Raw genomic sequence first — 7,451 nt, 5'->3', positions numbered from 1 at the left:
GAGGTTCCTTTTCCTTTGCCCCCCCCTCCTCGCCTGAGAGGCAGCTTCACGAGGGAAGAGACACTCAAACTCAGCACTGTTTTGTTTTCCAAGGAATGTAGCATCTCTTATGTAGCTCGCCACGTGCTACCAACACTCACTCTGCAATATCCAAGAGACTCTGGATCCGCCGGAACCATATGCCAGTCACTTCCCGTGGTTCCTTTTCCAACACAAATCCTGCAACACTCAGCAAGCGCTTCCGGGGGCCACGCTTCTCCCTTGTAAAGGGGTTTTCCCGGTAGCATGTCGCCTGCGACCGGTGACGCTGCCAAAGCAAGAGGGGACAAAGGGGCACCCGCCCTCCCCGCGCTGGTCTGATCCTCCCGTTTCACTGACCGGGGTCTTGTACAGCCAGAGACCCCCAAACCCAAACTCTGCGATGCCTCCAGCGAAAACCCGAGTCAGGAGAAGGCGACCCGACGGAGCAGGAACGCCGTGATGCTGGGTGACCATCTGCCTGCCAGCCCCCTCCTCCCGCGAGGGGCCAGCCCAAGGTCTGGGATGCTCTCCCGGGGTCCGGGATGCCCTCCTCGGCCCCGGGGTGCCCCTCCTCAGCACTTCAAGTGGGCGCAGAGGGTTTTTGCCAGAGCCCGCGGCAGGACACGCCTGCCCCCGCCTCTGGGCTCGTCGGTACGCTACAGGGGAACATCTCAACCGCACCTTCCGCTGATCTGCAATTAGGGCGACCGAGGGGTGATGGACAGAGGAGTAGATGTTTGAATTTAGTACCAGGATGAGTGTTTTGGGGTCGTTTTGTTGTCGTTGTTTGTATGTTTTGTTTGTAAAAAGCAGCATTTTGGTTCCCTGCCGAGGGACCAGTTCTTGTAGCAAACCCAAGAATTATGGAAGCTCCTTTTTTTTTTTTGTTTTTTTTGAAGGTGCCTAATGAAATTTGCTGAAAATACTCAGGGGAGACACCACTAGAAACTCTGGTTTCTTCATAAAAGTCTTACCACAGTGACTGTCCTGAAGGACCAGTTTCCAGAAGAGAAAGGAAACCCACCGCGCCAAAAGCCGAGCGGACTCCAGCCTGGAGCAAGACAGGAGAGTGATGGGAAGTTTTTGCCGGGCAGGTGGCTCCGACCTTCCGTCAAACAGCAACAACCTGGCCCGGCGCGGGGCTTGCACGAGGAGCTACCGGCAAAGCAGAGCATTTCCCTGCCCACAGAGCACAAGGAAACCCTCCCGCGGTTCTCCTGGCAACACCAGGAGCCAGGAACCCACTCCAACCTGCTCCAATGGCACAACTAAACCAAACCTGAGGGAAGAGACTTGCAATGAAGCTGCTCCCCCCTCCCCACAAACCCAAATCAGGGGTGAGCGAAACCTTCGCGCCGTCGTCTTTGCCCGACACTGCCAGGATTTTAGGGACATTACCAAGGAATTTCAGCTCTTAGCATGGAATTCGGTCCTTGACCAAATCCAAATCGCTGTCCAGCTCGGAGTAGGCTGGGTGCAGCCAAGCGGGGTGGGGAGGGGTCTGCAGGACCCCGTGCCTGCTTCGGGGGGGATGAAATCCTCACCTGCCGGAGCAACGGGCACCCGTGTCGGGGCTCGTGCTGACTGGTGACGCGCGGGACCCAGGATCAGGAGCGGTCTGAGGAAGCCAGCCCTGTGCCGCAGGAATTCTGACGATCACGTTCCAGCCAGAGCACGATGCAGCTGAGGCCAACGACGCCTGGATGAGGCTAAACTTCACCCCAGCATGCTGGATCTGTGACCATCCGCAAGGGAAGGCGTCTGAAGAGGAAAAGCTTCCTGCTCCTTCAAGCTGCCATCGTTTGCTTTTGCTGCACCAACTCTATTCCAACAGGAAAACCAGGAATGTGCCTGCGGCGGGACAGTAACGGTGTCCATGGGGCAGTGGGCAGAGCTCCGCAGGTGTTTCCTGCTCGCTGCTGGGGACGCAGCATCCCACCCACTCCCGCACCAAGCTCCCCGGCGAGCCGGAAGGGCAGCGGGAGCACTGGGACAGCCGGCAGCACCCACGGCGGCAGATGCCCGAGGTCTAGCGCAAGGCCCCCCGGTTCTGCGCCGGTTGAAAAATCCTGCCCTTGGTGTGGTCTGGAAACCAGGGAGCACGGAAACCCCAAACCTCGGCTTATTTGTTACCACGGACGGACTGAGGGTGTGCCGGGGGGTACCCGCGGAGCTGACACCCTGACAAACTGCACCCCAGCTCTTCCCCAGCAGTGCATTTGCTACAGCGCGATGGGTTGATGGGAACGATTCCTCCCGCCTGGGAGCCCGGCCAGGCGGCCCCCATGCCAGTCGCTTGCCCACTGGAGTAACGGAAACCCAGCAAAACCTTCACTGCTTCACTCCAGCCCTCGGGGGAAGCGCCTGCACCTTCCGCTCGTGCGGAAGAACTAAGACGGGAGAAGAGCCCCCCGTGTGCCACGGTACACCCCAAGCCCACCTCCGTCTCGCTGCCGCATCCCTGAGCCCACGCGGCAGTCGTTCGCCTCCTCGAACGCCGATGAGAGCCGAGACACCCCGTTGCTTTCCACACGTGACACCAGAACATCCTGAGCTTCTGGCTCCAGGATTTTCCCGGGGAATGTTTTACGGCAAAGGGCCTATTTTTAATGCACTGTATGATTTGTGGAAGGCAGCTGCACTGAGTACCTGCTGTGCATTAGATGATTTCCTCTCTTTCCTCCATCAGAAAACCCAAACCATTCCACCTTCCACATATTTTCACCTAGAAGGAATAATTAACATTGAACAGCATCAGCTTAACAGCCCGTTTTACTCCCAGTAGTAAGCGAGCAGCAAGTAGCACACAGCACCCACCTGACAGACGACCTTACTACACACTGGTGTCAGAATCAAGACACCCCACGTCACCACCAAGGACGGATTTTGCCAAAACAGCCTTGAAACGATACTTAAACATCCCTAAACTCCAGCGACAGCAGGGAACGGTTGCGCAGCAAAGCCGAGCCAACTCCACATGACCTCGTGCCCGGGCCTGGGGTCTCCCGTGGTTTCCTACATGCCCCAACTGGGTTTTATTTGCCAAAGTTGAGCGACTGTAAGTTTTCCAGGGCAGCAGAAGGTGGGCCAGGCTGCCGGGCTCAGTCAGAAATCAGCTCCTGGTCATCACCACCCTCGTGCCACGCTGGGAACATGGAGAACGCGGAGGTGCGGTTTTCCTGCAGTCAAGCAGGATACAGAACCAGTTACCCAGCCAGAAACCTGAACAGCTTTGGGAAACACCACAGAGCACCCCGGACACGGGACACATTCCCACCACAGCGACCTTTTCCAGCCTTTAAAACCTCTTCTCCAGCAGCAGTTACAGATGTAGCTCTCGACTGCCAACACAAGACCACAAATTCCTACGGGAGCGGGATCAGTATTCCCTCCGCTGACATGGAATCCCTTCCGTTCGCTCCCGGGAGTCAAGGCTGTGGTTGTAGTGTTTGCACACGCCGGTGCCATGAGGGTTAGCACGTTCCCGTACCTCCCCAGCGGGTGCAACTCAAGGGTCTCCACTGGTATCAGACCATTTCACACTGGTGACGTTTTCCCAGGCAGAGAGATTCCACCTTCTCTTCCCTCCCGGTTGACTCAGACGCTTCTCCCCAGACTGCGAAACCCCGAGTTCCTTCAGGGTGCGCATCCGGCTACTGGTTTGGGAAGTAACCGTATTTTCAAGGTCGAGGAACCGTTCTCAGTGGCCAAATCCAAAAGTCTTTTTCCATATGCGATGCAAAGACACGGAGAGGTCTCCCAGCTTCCCTGCAGGTTTTCGTGCCTGCGGCCGGAGCTGCGAGCTCACCTGCAGGGCACGAGGTTTGCTCCCTGTGACGTGCCAAAGGCGAGATGGCCCGCTCCGCTGTTCCTCCGGCAGAGCTGTTCCGACTGGAAGTCTTCCTTCTGCTTCACGTTCACGAGCATGGAGAACGCCCCAACCCCTGTCCGGTTGCCGGGGGTGCGAGAACTACGCTTACGAGCCAAAAAGAAAGGTTGAAAGGCTGCAGAAAAGGCTTCCTGGGGGGAAAAACACCTCTGCAACAAGCACGGAGTCAGTGGGGTGAAGCGGTACCAAACAGCCTCCGCGACCCAGGCGACGATAACACTCCCTGCAACCGAGTCCGCGCTGGGGGGAAGATTTAGGATTTTAAAAGCAGACTTGGAAAAACGGACAGTGAAGGACTTAAGCGTCTGTCTTGCTGTTTGACCAACCGCCACACTGTTAGCCAATCACCTGCCTCGGGCACAGGCACCGGGACAGAGCGCAGGAGCATCCAGGGGCAAACCGCTCGGCACCTCCCGGGCCCCAGGAGCTGGAGGTACCACTGTGCCTGGCTGGAGCTCCGATTATCCATGTAATACCTCATTTTTGTTCGCTCCCCACTTCCTTCTCTTTCTTTTAAGAGCCAGAGCTTCGTGCACTATCACCTTCAGGTTATTTTCTGTTGTCACTGTGCGACGAGGAGCAATGATGCGGGGCGGAGCGCTTCCCCCTGCCCCCACGCTGGCTGCTGTGGGCCCAACCTCTGCTCCGGCGAGCGCTTCCGCTGTGGATCGCCGAGCTGAAGGCAGAGGGGAGCGAAGGCGAAGGCAAGCAAGAGGTCGGGGGTGCTGCTCCGGGGGGAGGGTTGATTTGGCTGGATAGCAGCTACCCCCCCCTTCATCCCTCCCATCAAAAAGCCTGTCGAACAGCACCCCAAAGGCTCTCCCTGCCGGAAGGGCCGGCCTGGAGGCAAGCATCTGGGATGCGACAAGCTGAGGACGGTGCTGCTGCTCTCCCAGGGGCACTAAAGCTTCTGCCTGTAGCGTGGATGGAGAGAGGGAGCCTCCGGAAAGGATTCCCATCTCCTAACGGGATTGCTGGCTGTCCACACCTGCTCAATCCCAGTAAAAGAAGGGAGTTTGCAGTGGGAAAGCACTGCTCGCTGTCTGAGGGAGCAGCACCCCCTCCTCGCACCCCGGCAGCCAGGGACCCTGGCAGCGGGTGCCTCTGGAATGTTAGCACTTTGAAGTTGGTGGCCTTGTTTTCTTAAAAGGGCTCGATGTTTTCACGCTGTTAAAAGTGATTCATCTTCCCCATCACGCTGTCCTACCCCCCCCACCTCAAAATGAAGCGATGAACAAGCACCTGGACCCTCGGAGACGTTGTCCAGGCCTCGAGAATCTGTCATTAATCTCCGAAGTTTATACCTCAAATTTACAAACACACACCCCCGTCTTGGTAACGAGAGCAGCAGCTCCGAGTCTGACTTCGACTCCTGACAGCGCCAGGATAAACCAACCACTCAGAGCACACGGAGAGAAGCACCAGGGAGTTTTTTTTCCAGAAGCAGCCAAACCGAAGCATTCAGTTCAGAATGCGGATTCCCAGCCCGCCGAGGGATTTTACCCGTGCGAGTCCTCAGACGCAGCCCCAAAGCCCCTTAAACCGCGTGAGCGCCCTACAAAGCGGAGAGGGCAGAACGCTAACAGCCACGGTCTGTGCCAAGGGGTCTGAGGCTGTTAAACGCAGCCAGAGACCACCCCCAGCCACTGTAACAAGCCACTTTCGCCTTCCTTTTTTTCGCCTTCCGGGAGCTGGTCCCGAGGGCGAGGATCCGGGCAGCGGCGCATCACGGAGTGGCACAACCCCGCACGGGGCGCAGAAACCCACGCTGCTTCACATTTCCCATCCCGAAGTCCCCAGCAAGCCCCAGCGGGGAAGAGTTCCCTAAGCCAAGAGTCCCGTTCCGTTGGGGCCTTGTCCCAGCTCCACCCGCTAACTGCCACCGCGGGCGCAGCCTTCCATCCCTACTGGAAGGGGGAGCGGGGATCCCCCCACGCAGCCTTCGGTCTTCGTGCGCAGCCAGCGCCCGCGGGAAATGAGGCAACTGGGTGCTCGCGTGGGACTGACTCACCCTGGGCAGCGTCGGGAAACCGGGCTGCAATTCCAAGAGGGAACACATCCGGCTACCTTCACTAGCCCGCTCGTGTTTCGCGCTAAACTTCGCTCCCATGACAGATTCGTTCAGTGTAACGACTCCCCCTTCAAGTAAAGGCCGCGGCGGGGGGAGCCGGGGGGTCCTCTAAGCCCCGGTTCCGCGCTCGAGACGAGGGGACGGGCTTGTGACGGACGTTTGGGGACGGCAAACCCACCGCCAAGGGCGATTTTCTACCCGCGTTCTGTAACGTTTTCCGTGTGCGTGGTCTTTCTCGACGTCCAACCTCCGGTATTGTTGTGGTTTACACGCAGCAGGACTGACAGCTGTGAGGGTGCACGTGATTTTGTACAGCATTCCTGGCCAGTTTTCCCGAGGAGGAAAACCACCACGTATTCACCTTTTCATTGGCTTGTACCTGCATGTACAGTACTGGGGCAGCAAGCGAAGACGATTAAAACCAGCTTGAAACCTTGGTTTTCTGCGCTTGAGTTCAGCTTCTCAAAGCATCCAGCCCAAAAATCACATGTGTAGCTTAAAAAAAGCCAACCACCTTCCAGGAGGGGAAGAGGGAAAGCCCCTTTTTTCAGGAAAGAGCAGGTTTTGACTTAAGGAATACTGTAATTAATACGGGAGCAGAGCAGCAGCAGCTCAATCAGCCGAGCTCCTTCCGCTGCCGCCGCACGCAGGCCTAAGGAACACCAGGCTCCGTAGGCGACTCCTAAATCCCCCCATCCCTCATTCTCACCACTTGTAAAAGCTTGAAATTTACCTTTTGAACAAGCCTTGGTCAGGTTTTGTTGAGGATTAGGGGGTAAAGCTGCCGTGCTGACCACCGGAGCGCTGCCTTCGCCCACAGCCCTGCGAGTCTCCGCACGCAAGCGTCAACTGCCCCGATTCTGCCTGTGCCCAGCCTGGTTCTTACTGACAATCCCTTGCTCTCAGGCAAACGCTCCTCTCTCCCGAGAGAAATCCAGGACACAGCCCTGGCTCCAAAGCAGATGGAGCGGGTCTGGTGCGGCTGAACGGTTCCGGGTGCCCCACAGCACCTGCAGCGTTTAGCCCCATCCCTTACCGCTGCTACAAACCCAGAGAGGTCAGCTGAGGTTTCACTGCCGTGTTTTATTCGGGAATTTACATATACACAGGATAAAGCAGACCGCCCGAGTCTGACTTCTCGCTCACGCCGACAAGCTTAAGCGGTTGTGTTCTACTGAAGATGAGAAAAGAAATCTGACCCACCCACTTTCTATGCCTAGGTTAAAATGCCCAAAGCTAGCCAGGAAAGGGTACCAGGGTTACACAGGACCAAAAAAAAAATACGAAAAAAAGTATAAATTAGGATGTCATAGTCATTTTAAAAGTGTAAGAAAACTTGCAGCGGGCTCTCAGCCCTTAAGTTCACTCTCAGTTAGGTCGTTAAAAGTTAAATACATCAATACCACAGATTAGACAGAAAAGCCACTCTGAAGTGCAAGTTTCACATTCCAAACAGCTTGCCCCCACACT

Source organism: Eurypyga helias, unplaced genomic scaffold (assembly GCF_000690775.1).
Source record: "Eurypyga helias isolate BGI_N326 unplaced genomic scaffold, ASM69077v1 scaffold21715, whole genome shotgun sequence".
Taxonomy (NCBI): Eukaryota; Metazoa; Chordata; class Aves; order Eurypygiformes; family Eurypygidae; genus Eurypyga; species Eurypyga helias.
The sequence above is the reverse complement of the archived record's forward strand: the minus strand, read 5'-3'. Positions refer to the sequence as shown.